The 14,902-nt window shown below is 50.1% G+C and overlaps 1 protein-coding gene across 4 annotated transcripts in view; it reads right to left on the bottom strand.

Annotated features, from left to right (window-relative positions):
• Positions 1 to 13,756, bottom strand: part of SCMH1 (Scm polycomb group protein homolog 1) — a 69,386-nt gene extending 55,630 nt beyond the window's left edge. For all 4 annotated transcript variants that reach the window (XM_033080565.2, XM_033080566.2, XM_033080567.2 and 1 more), the window contains exon 1: positions 13,675 to 13,756. The gene's annotated coding sequence lies outside the window, so the exon portion shown is untranslated. The remainder of the gene's footprint in view (positions 1 to 13,674) is intronic.
• Positions 13,757 to 14,902: the final 1,146 nt, after the last annotated feature.

The following is a 14,902-nucleotide window of genomic DNA, read 5'->3' as shown; positions in this document are numbered from 1 at the left end:
TGCTTCAGTTGAGGTTTTCTTCAGTCTCATTTCCATCAAACACCATCAATGTTCCCAGCAGTAAAGAGCTGTCCTTTACAAACTCCCTCAGCAATTTGCCTGCCATGGGTGATGGCAGTGCTGCCATTCCAGCCTCCCTGCAATGTCTCAGCTCCATTCTGGAAGCCCCTGGGACCATGTGTTACACAGGCACACCCTGTGGCATCCCAACCCAACCAGAAAACCAGGCACATGATGAGCAGATCATGTGAATTACAGAATATCCTGAGTTGGGAGGGATCCATAAGGATCACCAATTCCAACTCCTGACCCTACACAAGACACTCCAACAATCCCACCCTGTCCCTGAGAGCATTTTCCAGCTGTTCCTCGAGCTCTGGCAGCCTTGGAACCATGACCATTCCCTGGAAGCCTGTTCAGTGCCCCACCACCCTCTAAGGGACGAACCTTTTCCCAGCTCAGCCTGCTTCCTCATTTAACACTGTTTTTACCACTTTTAATTTCCATGAAATTTTTTGTTTCCATGAAACAAAAGCACTTTCAGCCTACCTGAGAAATCAGAGGACTGTCAGTGCATGATCTGACACCTCTTACTGCTTTTAGTTTTCACACCAGACTTGGTTCCTCAGATTTCTGCCTGACCTGTGGACAGCAGAGCTTTTACTGGTCTAAACCATAATTGCTGCTCTCAAGGTATGCATGATGAGCCAGCTGACTGCCCCCTTTCCTGGGCAGAAGCCAAAGACCAGCTCCTAGGACTGAGCACCAGCCTTCTCAGAGCCAGCCATGCAGGCAAGGAGTCCTAAACCAAAAATCCAAATGAATGCTTACATGGAAGATAAAGGAAACTCTCAGGAGTGAGCAGCTTCCAACTTTGAAAAGGTGAGTCAGAATTTATCTTAATCAATGATTTTAGTTCCTTCCACCTCCCTGTTACCATCCTCCTGGGCAAGACTGGAGTTTTATTTCTCCTTGTCTGTGCAAAGTCACATTTTTGGCAGCTCTGAACAAAGGCTGATGAAGACACAGCACCTCTGGAAGCATCTCCCCTCATCAGGTCTAGAGAGTCCTGGCATTCTTACCAGGGAATATTTCTAATTAACACTGTTCAATGAATGCTGGTACTTCCAGCTGCAGCACTGATCCCCTTGTGTGATCTGAAATATCTGATGGCTGCAAACCATTACTCCTCTTTCTACCCAAGGATTTTCTGTCATTTCCAACATCTCTCGTTCTCTGGAATTAATTTTATCTTTCTACCATGTAAGAAGTGGACTGATGAACTCCAGACTTCATGACAGGCTCCTCACAAACACATTCTTGTGTTACACACTGAGGTGTCTCAGAGATGTGATCACAAGTAACACACTTCCTCAGCCCCTGAGCCAAGCCTCAAGGGAGTACATATTTTAAAAGACAAAAACATGTGGAAAACTTGGATAGACCATGTTTCTACAATGAAAATATCGATTTTATGACTTCCTTTTGAACACCTTCAGGTCGGTGGGGAGAGGAGATAAGTCAGCCTCCCAGGAAATGGCAGCTGGACCACCAGACACTGCTGAGTCAAGCTCAAGAGATCACCCTCAGGGTGAGTACAAAAGCCAGGGACCAGAGAGAGGAACCAGCACTGTGAGCAAAGCTACAACAGTTACCACTGCTCATGATGGCGGAAGAAATTAAATAAAAACCTTGCAGGATTTCAATAAAAATTTCCTTCTCTATTAAAAAAAAAACCCCAACAAAAAAACTCCTCAAAAGCCAAAAAACAAACAAAAAAACCCACCAACAAAACCAGTATGGGCCTTGGATCAAACCAAAACCATCCTGACATGTATCACTGTGAGCAGACTTTGCTCTCCACAAAGACTGAAGAGGCTGCAATAAAGACAACATGTTTGGCACACTCCAGGAACAGGATACCCAGGCTGAGAGAAATGGAGAGATGAAAGGGCTTAAAATAAAAGCCAAATAAGATAAACTGACTTGGGTCTGCTAAAGGAAGCCCCTTAACAGGACAAATTTTCTCAGAACAGACATTTACTGATGAGCTGGGAGTTCCAGTTCTGTGGCTGCCATTTCTGCAGTGAGTGGGGTGAGCACTCCAAACCTGCAAATCCTCCTTGGAAAGATGGGGCTGGACTGCTGTAAGAAGCCCACACACTGCTGAAAATCAGAGCTGCTTTTAAGACTGGTATTGATTAGTTTCCCACAGTCAGAGAGAAAGAAAACTGTAAAACCTGTAAAGCATTCCCATGCAGGGTAACATGGAGTCATGGAATGGTTTGGGTACCTCAAATATCCTCTTGTTCCAGCCTCCTTGACATTCACAGCACACAGAGGATCCTGTGCTGCCCCTGCCCAGACAGGACCATGTCCAAGGCTGGGAGCCAAGGCCTGAGCTGCCTCCCATTGCCACGGACAGTGAGTGCCCACCATGATGTGGTGCAGACTTCAGCTAATCATCCAGATCCCCTGTGGTAACAGCTGGGGTTAAGGAAGCTGCACTGTGCTCCAGATTTATTTCAGCAAATCCTTCATGGCTGGTGCTGTTGAAGTCACTTTGAGGTTCTGCCTTTGAGGTGAGCAGTGTGAAAGATGCCAGCAGCACCACTGCTCTCCATAACTGCTCTGAAGGAGTTTGGGGAAAAGCTGCAGATCTCTGTTTCTGACCTGTACCACCACTGTACCTGAGGGAGCTCTCCCAAATGCACTGTAACAAAATTCAACATTTTGGGCAGGTAAGGTGCCCATTTCATACAGAAAAGCAAAGGACTGATGGACTTCAGTGCCATATGGGAAGAACATGCCAAAGCAAGGAACTGGATCTGTGTGCCCAAGGCTGCTGTTTCTAGCACTGAACCATCTGTGCTACAGCTATTTTGTGCCAGCAGGACTCCCATAGCTAAAAGTTAAAGCCTCCTGACTTTAGAAGAGGAATGGCCTGGCTTATAGACTGGCACAGCAGTGTACCCAATCCACTGAGGACACCTGGAAGTAGAGAGGATTTATCACACATGGGGCTCTGTAGCCTGATCCCAGGCAGCACACCCTGGTGTCTGGGAATCAGGCCACAGGCCAGGTCTGCACATACCTGAGTTCCCTTTCATGCAATCCCAGAACACAGGGAGGTGCAGGATAGAATGCACTCCACACTCCTGTGCTGGGTCATGCCCTGGGGACGAGCTGGAGGGTGAATCTCGAGGACAGGGTTGATGCAGAGCACCCTGAGGGTACACCAGCCTTGCAGGCACAGTGGGAAGCCCAAAGCCATGCAGGCAGTAAAGAAAGTTTTGCAGCAATGTGGCTATTTCAGCCTGCACTGAGCCACATGCCAAAGCTAAGAGCTATTACTGAAAGCAGATGGCTTACAGGAGACCTTGAAATGGGATTCTGCCCAAGGCACTTACAAAGTCACCCCTCAGAAAAGCACACAATAGGATGCTTCAAAGTCTTTAAATAAGAATTTAAACAGGAGCACATTAAAAACCAGTGCATGGTTTCCATATCAGCCCCAGACAGGCCAGTACAGCCCCCCTTGCAGAGCCAGCCATGGCTGCTTTCCCAGACAGCAGTCACACGGTGATGGATGTGGCCCCAGAATGGGCTCCAGTGTGGAAACTCTTCACGGGTCTCTGGTTGACATCCTTTAGATATATGCATATATAAAATGTTTAATCAACCTTACATTTAATTAAAAAATAAACTCTTTATGGGATGTAAGATATGGGAGGACAATGTATTCCTCTGTCCCTATGGAAGGAGAAGCAGGAGGCAATCCAGAAGGAAAGGACTGGCTTCTAGTTGTGTCTCTATTGGAAATGTCATGACAGACAGTGCAGGGATGCTGCAAGCAGGATGTGAGAATTCCTCAAAGAAAATTTTGCATTAACTATTTCTAGTAATGTAAGTTTGATAAAGTTTCAGCAGAACATCCTCAGGAGACCACAAGCAGGGAAAGGCAGCTTGAGGGGGAATAAAAAACCAAAGGGATGGTAATTAGGGGACACAACAGAAATGTAAATGAGGAAAACCTTGCAAAGAGAGAGGAAGGAGACAACCCAATCCTTTAAAGAACCCTGTATCTCACAGGCACAGGGGAGGAGGGTGATCCTCAGGGAGACACACAGGGCAAGGGTTTCCACTGAAATAGCAGGGAGGGAGATGAGAACTCAGGGAGCAGAGGAGAACAAACCAGCCCTGAAGAAAAGGTGAGGGACAAAATCACCACTCTCTAATGAGCTAAATACTGAGACATGGGGGATGATGATGGTTACATACACCTATAATTGCATTTTCCTTCTGCTTTCCTTCTGTAAATAACCCTAACAATTAAATGGAACACTTAGCAATATCCCTTGGGAAAATACACTGGATGAAAACTCATCCTGATCCTCACATGGCATCAAAGAAATCACTGAACATGTTACTGGAGTGCCTAAAGTGCTCTCTCTCCTCATCCAGCACAAAGGAGTGACCTTCCATGGAGTTAAGGATGTCTTACCTTCCTGAGGTCCAGCACCAGCACAGACATGTCCCTGCTGACAAAGGGGAGGAGGGAGGGGGGCACCACTCCACTCACACTCAAGGCTGAACCCTTCACAGATCCATATACAAATCCCTGTCCCTGACTCAACATCCATACAGCCAACTATCCCAAACCTTCCAAATGCAACTCTCTGCCCTCCTGAACCTGCTCTCTCAGAGAAGGCGAGGTAAAACGATCCCTTTAATGTGTGTGTGTGTGTGTGTGTATATATAAAAATTAAAATCTACCCTTAGACTGACAAAACTCAGGGTCTCCCTGGCAGGAAGCACAGCCAGACTCCCCTCCAACACTTCCAGCAGCTGATTCTTCTTATGCAAACAAAGGACAGATGAGAAATAGTTCCTACTGATCTACCCCATCTGCTAAAGAAATAAGAAAGATAAAATCTCCAAACCCTCAGGGTATGGAGCAGAGCCACAAAACCTGGATTTACCCCTGTTAGAGCGGAAGAGGAGTCAGTCTCTGCTGCTTGGAGCACTGAGACAGAGATAATCCAGCCCTGATAGAGGGAAAGAAGGATGTCTGGGAGGGAGAAGGGACAGGCTGTGCCATTCCTCCTGGTGCCTGCCCTGCTCCAGCCCAATCAAGGCAAAGGGCTGCCCAGAGAGGAGCTCCCACAAACTCACTGTAGCCCAAGGGAATGGTGTGCCAGGGCAGGAAATAAGCAGCTTGTTTTATTTTCTCGTTTATGTAGAGAGATATTAATTCATCTATTTCTTAGGAAAAATAAAGGAAATTGCTGCAGTGCAACATGTCAAGAGAAAGCAGAAGAGCCAGGCTCACTGAGGATGGGTATTAATTACTGCTTGCTATTTTTAACCTGTGTGTAACTCTGGTCTTGTCTGTGACTTAAGAAAATAAATCCCAGGATTCAAAACCATGTATCTACTCAAATAGGAGAAATATCCTCTACTGGGTACTGGATACAGAAAAAGTACAACATACCCATCAAAATTACACTCAATTTTAATAGCAAAAGAAACAACAATCTAGACATAGACAGAAATATTAGCTCAGGAGAATTACTCCCAGAGACGAAAAATCACTAGCTGGTTCCTGCAGGAAACCCTGAACAGACTGCTGTTAATTATATAAAGAAAAAGTTATTAGGCTGCTCAATGATTCCTGAAGGGCCAAGAGTTTAGACAACCAAAAAATATTCTGTGAGGCCCTTCACTGTTTTCTGCACAACACACGGTAGACGCCAATAAAAAAAACCCAAACCATGACCACAAGCAACCAAAAGTCCATCCTGCAGCTCTGCAAGTATGTTCAGTGTCTGCCAAGGAGCTAATGAAAACAAGGCTCTCTCACAGACTGTATCTGCTCCACATTCAAGTACCTGCTGGACATTTTGTACAGCTTATAAAGCCATGAAATATCACAGGGCATTTACAGATTTTCCAGCTGACAACAATATGAAATAACTGAGCAGCCCCAGAACACACTGAGTCCTCTGGTGAGGCACAAGGTAACTGATACTACCACACACACACACAACTGGAGACTGTGCCAGCAGTGTGCAAGATGAGACCAAAGCTCATGGTGATGGAAAAGGAGCCAAGATTCAAAAGCCATCCCTCAACCCCACCAGAATGCTGGAACAACAGTGGCAACGCCCACATCTACAGTGCAGGGCTTGGATAATGCCCAAGGGAAACAAATTCCTCCTGCCCTCTCCAGGCACAATTCACCATGGAGTGAGCTGCTGCCTCCTGCCATGCTGCAGGAGACGTGGCATTTCCAGCCATGCAAGCCTCTCCAGTGTGGGGCTGCGGAGCTCAGCCAGCTGCCACAGCTCACTCCACTTGTGCTAAGAGTTAAGGGCTCCAGGTGAGCAGCAAGGTGTGCAACTGATACCTGCTGCCAATCAGTGGCCAGTATTCTCTGGATAATGTTAACTGTACAAAACAAGTGGTACAGCAGGTATTCAGCTACAGAAAAAAAAAAAAAAAAGACATTTTACTGAGTAATCTGCATACAAGGACAGAAATACTAATAGCACCAAAACCTGAAAGATCTAAACTTCTATCAGCCAGGGCATTCCATGGGAACCATGGATTATACACTGAGTAAAGCAGGAACATTCCATGGGAACCATGGATTATACACTGACTGAAGCAGGAACATTACATGGGAACCATGGATTATACACTGACTGAAATAGGAACATTCCATGGGAACCATGGATTATACACTGACTGAAGCAGGAACATTCCATGGGAACCATGGATTATACACTGACTGAAGCAGGAACATTACATGGGAACCATGGATTACACACTGACTGAAGCAGGAACATTCCATGGGAACCATGGATTATACACTGACTGAAGCAGGAACATTCCATGGGAACCATGGATTATACACTGACTGAAGCAGGAACATTACATGGGAACCACGGACTGTACACTGTTACTGAACTAGGAACATTCCTGACACAGATGTAAACTAACAACAATCACAACACTTGGTGGCTGATGGCCCTTCAGCACATCAGCAGGTCACAGTAACCCACTTGCAGCTGATACTCCAATGGAGATCACTCCTGAAAATATTTTTCAATGATGCTGTACTACCTCAAGAGTTACTTTCTGTAAGAGTCTGGCTAATAATTTAGGACACCAGCTGATGATGAGAATGTCTCCTGGTCATTTTGAAGGCAGGCACAAAAGCTTTGAGCTGAAATTGTAAAACTGCAATCAGTGCTGCTGAGCCCAAAGGCAGCACCACACAGCTCCACGACTCCTGGGCCAGGGCTGCCTCACACTGACCTGCTGCAGCAAAAACCAGGGAGTTTGGCACCTGCCACGTACTTCTCACCAGCCCCACAGTCTGGAGAGCTGGTGTGTGCACACAGAATCACTAAATGGCCTGGGTTGGACGGACCTTAAATCTCACCTGGTTCCACCCCCTGCCATGGGCAGGGACATCTTTCACCATTCCAGGTTGCTCCAAGCCGTGTCTAACGTGGCCCTGAACACTTTCAGGGATGGGGCAGCCACAGCTGCTCTGGGCAACAAAACATGTTTTGAAATAATGTAACCTTTAATGTCACCTTGTTGATTTTTATAAAATGTCTCTCTCACTAACAAAAAACTCTTTAAATGTTTAAGATATACATTTTGCTACAGAAGTACAGGACAATTTGGGAATTCATGATCCACAATTCTAATAAAACCCATGTCACCCTATTTTCAGTGACAGTAGCACAGATCAAGAACTTTCAGTCAAGGCCAAAACAACAGGGGAAAATGGGACTGGGACTGCCCAGCTGCCACACACGTGTCATTAAATCCACAGCACTGCCCAAGAGCCAGCAAATGCTCTCTGAGCACAGAAGGGAAAGGTAGAAAGGAAGATCAAACCCTGCACAATGATTACATTTACAGAATTTTTCTTCTCTTTGGTGGCTTGCCAGAAGAGAGGGTGATATGTCAAAATGATGGGGTTAAAGTACAGCAATACCAGCCTGAAATCAAGCAAAGCTTCTTAATCTCAGAATAGTCAGGCACTGGAGTGGATTACAGAGGAAAGCAGGAATCAACATCACTGGAAATCTTAGAACACCTTAGAGAAACCTCTAGGAAACAAAATGTATGGGTGGTTCTTCAAGGTCACTTCTAGAAACACTGAAACCACAAGACTTTCTCCATAGGTACCTCTCTGTTCACACAGCCACTGCACAATTTTAATGGACTGCAGCATCTAAGATGTGCTGTAACAAGACAAAAAAAAAATAAAAATAAAAGCAACCACAGCGAGCATACAGAGAGCAGCAGTCTCTGGGCTGTGTGAACAGCCTCTCGACTTATTTTTAGAAAGCAGAATTGGTACAACTTCCTCCTTGGTCCACATCAGACTCCATCAGCTCTTCTGCCTGCTCTTTATGCCTTCACTTAACTAACAAGTACAGAGCAGAAATTTCTCCTACCTTATGTGCTGCAGCTGGGCAGGAAAGGCAAAAGTGGGGAGCGAGGGGCCCTGCAGCAGTGACTGCAGGGGGAGAGCACTGCTGGGAGATGCCCAGCACACTGCAGAGCTCCCACAGCGTGTTCAGCCTGAGCTCAGGTAGCCACCCTCACCCTGAGCTGTCACCTCTGCAGAGCAGCTGGTTTCAGGGACATTCAGCTACACTGTGGGAACATTTTGTGCCACCCAGAGCCAGAGCCAAGCTTGGATTCCTGCCCCAAAGTGTTTCTCTCGTCTGTGTCCCCAGGTGTGTGCAGCCCAGCCCTGCTCCCTGGCCTGGCCTGGCCTCCCTGCAGCTGCAGGGACATGAGCAGGGCAGGCAGGCCCTGGCAGGGGCCCAGGGAGGCTCCCACAGCCAGGAGGGAGCAAGGGAGAACAGGGAACACAGGCTGCCCTCGTGCTCACCTCAGACACAGCTGGACGTGCATCCCACTGCTGAGGGCTCAGCGTGGGGGGAGGAGGCAGGGGCTGCTCCGAACGGGAAGGGAGGGAGGCCCAGGAAGGGACACCCTGCAGCAGTGGCACAGGGAGGGCAGAGGGGATGAGAGCTGTTCACGTGCTGGCTGCAGGTGTTCCAGCCCTGGGAAACAACCAATGGGACTGTGGCTCACTCAGTGGAGCACAGATGAGCTTCACCCTGCTCAGCCTCTGCCAACACTGAACTCAAACATTGTAAGTATCCTCCAGATCCCCTCAGGCATTTTTCCTGGCAAGATTTTTTCCTGGAGTCAAACATCAGCAGCACTTTGAGGAATCAGAAGGCTGCACCTACTTCCCTCCAACCCCAAGCAAGCTGCAGCAGATGTCACTCCAAATATGGGTGAACCAAACTTGTTCCCTTGCCAGGATGTCCAGGAGCAAGGACCCAGAGCAGTGTCCAGTGAAACCTGGAAGGGCCAGGAGAGGGGAGGAATTGCATGAAACTCAGTGGGCAAACACTGAGCTTCACAAATTTCCACTGGCATCTACTCCTACAGTTTCCGTTGCTGAAAACAAACCTGAGCCACGGGGAGGTTTCTGGGCTGTTCCCACTGTGGCAGTCTGGAAAATGTACAAGCTAATTGGAGCTGGGTAACTCTGAGCACATCGGCAGGGAGGAGGCAACTCCAGCAGGAGTTCAGTTTCTGATTGGTGATAACACTATTCAATTTATAATACACACAGAAAAAACTTCTGAACAAGAAATGCAGAGCGGCAGAAGCACAGGCTAGGGAAAAACAGCCCTGAGCTCCCACGTCAGCTCCTCTGTGCTGGCAATGACCTCACCAACCCTGCTGTTTCCTTATCTCCAGTGATGTGTCACCAACCAGGCCTGGAGCTGCAGGGGTCACCTCCCTCTGGTGATCAAGTCAGCTCTCAGGAAGCCAAGTGCTTTAGGCTCCTCTGGAGCAGCTCAGACATCACCTGTCCATCTGGCCTGCTGGACGAGGCTGCCACGCAAACAGCACAGGCAGCAAAACAGATGTTCATCTTTTCCTCCAGTTCTCAGCCAAATTCTTGATTTTTTGCTCAGGATGAGTCTGCATAAAAGTGTGAGATTCAGCCCAGTTAAGAGCAGAGGCACAGACACAAACTCTTCTTCAATCCCTGCTAAAGAGGCAGAAGCATTTGGTAGGTGACTGAGTGAACCCTGCAGACTGCAATCTGTGTATCAGTGTCTAACTCTGCTAGAGGTGCTGTATATAAAAAACCTCAGTAAAAGAGCTAAGTATTACTCTGGTTTTTAAGGGAATTGCATGAAGACAGAGAACTCGGGGAATTAAGTAATTTCAGCACCAGCCAGACTGCAGTGATGTCCCTGTACTGATCTCTCTTTCTGCTCACAGTTGCAAGCACCTCTGAAATGTCCTGCTAAGGGACACTGCCACCCAGGACAGAGCACAGCTTTGCAAAGAGGAGGAGGTGCTGATCTCCAGTGCTCAGGTGCCCGACCAGATACCACCAGTTCAGGTCACTGGATTTGTTCACTCTAAGCCCAGTGAGACCTGGTGATACACAGGGAAGTTTTCTTGTGCTTCCTGCTGCTCTCAGACTTGTACTGTCACGTTAAACACAGTGCAAATGTTTTAAAACAGCTTCCATTGGTAGATATTTAAGCTGGGTAGGAAGGGAACTTATACAACTGTATTAAATGGAGAAAATGCATTTCCTTTAGGATTAGGTTGTGTTATCCTGCAAATAAAGTGGGATGAAACATTCATGTCCCAGCTTGGAGTGCAGGTGCTACACCAGGATGTAGTGCTGGGGTGAAGGACAGGTCAGAGTAATTCTGCTACACTAAGAATTCAATTGTGGAGATGATTTTTACCTTGGCATGTCTCTGAATTCCTTATATGCAGGAGATTAACTACCTCACAAGAGAAGCTGGCAGCCAGAGCTGCTGCTCTGTCCTCCATGCATCTTCCCTAAACTTTCAGGGACTCCTACTAGTCAGGAAACTTCTCAAACACAAATGGATGCATAAACAACTCAAAATCTTTTTGTCTCATTGCAAAAACTGAATTTTAGAAGCAAGCAAGGAAAAGGAGAAAAGACAGAGTGCTAGATGAAAACATTACAGCTCAGACATGAGCCCCAAACATGCCAAGGTTTAACTCAGCACAGTTCCTAGCTCACATTGCTAGCACACTACTCCAGATTTGCAAACAGGAGCTCACTGAGCACGCCAAGTCCTCTGTCACAAACACACAGTTAAAAGCACAAATACACAAACATGTGATCTGCATTCCTTGTCACATAACAGTGCTGAGACATACCCAAAACAGGGTCATTTGGGCCCAGCTTCTTACAACTGCTCTGCAGAAGCCCCACTGACACAGTCCTGTCCTGACTGACCATGGTGCTTTAGGTGAGGTATGAACAGCAGCAGAACCCAAGTCAGAGACAGAGGCCAGCTAGGCTGACTGCCCACGTGAGAAGACTGGAGAAACTCCTCTTGCTCAGCTTAGGGAGAGGGAAAAAAAAATCTTCAAATACATCTAACTGAGCTGCAGACATGTAGAAGCAGAGTGATGTGGGGAGTAGGGTGCTCTCCATGAGCTCTGGACATCAGAAGAAGAATAGCTTTAAAGCACAAGACAAAGATTTAGATTAAACACCCAAAAAATCTCTCCAATGATGAGGCCTAAGTGTTGGCATACATCAACTGCACAGGATGTGGAATTGCCAGCACAAAGAGCCTTAAAAGAATTATTACTCAGGAAGGGTTTAGAAGTCTACCTGACCTTACCCAGGGTTGGGAAACAACCAGGACATCTCTGGAGGTCCCTGATGTCTGAGATTATGAAACAAAGCTTCAGACATTCCTTTAAATTAGACATAGGGCAGGGACACAGCTCCCAGAGCATTCCTGTCTGGACTGAAGCACAGCTACTTGAAGAATAAGATCATCATTTAATACCCTAACAGCATCTTTTACTTGTAGACACCATATTGTCCTGTAAAACTCATCAGGTTTCCACAGAAGTGCCTCAAGAAAAGTAGGTTATCAAGACGCAGAATTGTCACTTGCAAAGATGTAAATACCAAACCAGGAGCACCAAGACTCAGCATATGTCTCACAAATAGAACACAAACTTTTAATTAAATAAGTATTTTTAATAGCACAGAAATACCCATATTTCCCTCGTGCCCATTGTAAGGCACTCTCTGATTTCCATCTGCATTTTCATACCATCTACTGGGCAGATCCTGAACTACCCACCAGCCCGTGCAGGGCTGTACACCACAGCAGCCTGTCCCAAGCTGAGACCCCCACGAGCCAAGTTTTGTTCCCCATATTAACACCAAGTCACACACCAGTGCCTGAGATGAAGCACAAGGAATGAAACCACCATCCCATACTGCAAATATTCCCAGCAAACACATATGGACAGCACAGCCTGGCCAGCAGAAGGTGAGAGTAAGAGGAGAGGGAGGCGAGAGGAGGCCCAGCCCGCAGCCGGCGCTCAGGCGTTGAACCGAGGTGGAAGAACATTTTCCCCAAATATTACTGGCTGCGAACTGCAGCGACCACATGGCTGTTCCCAGCCACTCAGTGCACGCTGTTTATTATAAACAACAACAGTAAACAGAAACTCAGCCAAAAAAATGAAAGCCGGGGACCCCAGAGCTGGGTCTCCACATCCCGATGCTCCCCATGGAAATAATTAATTTCACGTTCAGCTGCTGAACCTAAACCATCCGAGGCCCCAGGGAGCCAAGCTGCTCAGTGCATCCCAAACTCAGGCCGCCTGTTCGGATTTGCCAGCTCTACCTTCAGTCATCCAGACTCCAAAGTGCTGCCACAGTTTTACACGGGAGCTTCAAAGAGCTCGCGGATTAAACCTGCGCGGCAGGAGCCAGCCGTCACCGGGGTTATTTTTAAACATCTCACTGTGCACGAAACGCTCAAATCTTGTCTCGCTCCCAGCTCTATCCCAGCACGCAGCTCGGGGCGGCTGCGAAGGAGGCGCAGCTTGCTTTTCCCCAGGCAGGGTGGTAATGGGATTTGTCCGGCTGCTCCTCGGCGTCACCCCCGGTACCTCCTGCAGCAGGATCTGGGGGGGGACGGGCTCAGAGCACCAAGGAACAGCTCCACACACACACACAGGGGTGACAGGAGGGGGTCACCGAGCCCTGAAGGGCTCGTGGGGGAGGAAGGGCACAAACCCCCCCGGGCACAGCCCGCAGCCGTGGCCACCTCCTGCAAACCCCCGGCAGCTCAGCCCCGCTCTCCCTCTCCGGCCAGGAGCGCCCGGCTGACACCGAGCGGCGCCGGGGAAGGGGGCGGCTCCGGCCGGCCCAAGAACCGCTCCGAGGGCTCGGGGCGAGGCGGCACCGCGGCTGCCCGAGGCCCTGCCCGGGGACACCCGGCACAACAACAAAGCCCTGCAAGAGGCTTCCCCGGGAGGCACAGCCCGGCCGGGCAGCTGCGGGGCCGGGGAGCCCCCGGGGCGCTGCCCGGACCCGGGAGGGCCGGTCCCGGACGGGCACCAGCAGGTGCGGGCGGTGACAGCCGCCCCCGGCCCGGGAACCGCGCTGAGGCGGCGGCCGGGCCGCGCTGACAGGAGGGATGAGACCCAGGCCGGGCTGCGGGCCCGAGCCCCGCCGCGCCTCCCCGCGCCGGGCCGGACCGAGCCCATCCGCGCCGCCCGCCCCGGGCCGCCCCTCACCTGCGCGGCCGCCGAGCGCTGGCGCTGCTCAGTCCCTCGCCGCCGCCGCCGCCGCCATGTTCGCGCTGCGCAGGGAGGCGGGGAGGGAACGGGAGGGAACGGGAGGGAGCGAAGGGGGAGCAGCGGGGGATCGGGGAGGAGGGACCGGCGGCCCGGCCCGGCTCGGCGCCGCGCCGCCCCCGCCGCCGGGACGGCTCCGCCGAGCGCCGGGGCTTCGGCAGCTGAGCGGCCGAGGGTCGGACAGGCTCGGCACTGTTGGGCTCGGTTCGGTTTGTCTCGTCTCGGCACGGCTCCTTTCCGGCTCGGGCAAGGCTCGGCTCCGCTCGGTCTAGGCCAGCCTCGTCTCGGCTCCGCTCGGCTCCGCTCGGCTCGGCCCTCACAAACTCCCCCAGCGTGGCTGCGCCCCGCGGGCCGCCCCGGCCATGCCCTCCTCACGTAGGGACAGAGGGACAGAGCCCCCTCCCCTCCCGCACTCTGGGGCAGGCCCGCAGTGTCCTCAGGCACAGGGCAGACTCGCACCCATCATTTGGGGACAGCCCTCCCAGTGCCATGTCAGGGCCGGGGGCTGACCCCGCTGTGAGCCCCAGCCTGGGGACAGACTCCCCTGTACCATCCCAGCACCCCTGGCACAGGACAGACCTGCTCCACCCGTGAGCCTTGGGATAGAGCTCCCATGCTCAGCCAGGACACATGGGCACAGGGCAGACCCCTACCATGATCTCCACACCGGGGAGTGGGTGCCTCAGTGCCCAGCCAGGACCCTGGGCATAGGGCATAGGGCATGGCCCCACTGTGACCTGCTGGACCCCCTGTTCCCCATAGAGACCCTCGGGTCCTGCAGAGTGATGCCAATCCCCATGGGACAGCCAGGACTGGGGTGCACTCCCTGCAGCACAGCCGAATATTCCCTTTCGGGAATATCCCAGATATTCCCTTTCCTCCCAGCCTGGGCAGGACCTCTCCCTGCAGTGCCATCCAGAGACAGCACAGATGTATTGATGTATTTGGGGACTCAGTGTGGAAGAGGAAAAGATGATCTAGTTCACCTCTCTGCCATTGGCAGGGGCACTTTCCACTGTCCCAGGTTTCTTCAAGCCCTGTCCAACCTGGCCTTGAACACTCCCAGGGATGTGGTAGTGCCTCTCTGGGCAACCTGTGTCAGGGCCTCACCACCTCACCACCTAGTTTTTTCCTAAATATGTTTTCCTATATGTTTTCTACATACCTT

This window comes from Catharus ustulatus, chromosome 26, assembly GCF_009819885.2.
Source record: "Catharus ustulatus isolate bCatUst1 chromosome 26, bCatUst1.pri.v2, whole genome shotgun sequence".
Taxonomy (NCBI): domain Eukaryota; kingdom Metazoa; phylum Chordata; class Aves; order Passeriformes; family Turdidae; genus Catharus; species Catharus ustulatus.
Note: the sequence above shows the minus strand (reverse complement) of the source record. Positions and strands in the feature narration are given on the sequence as shown.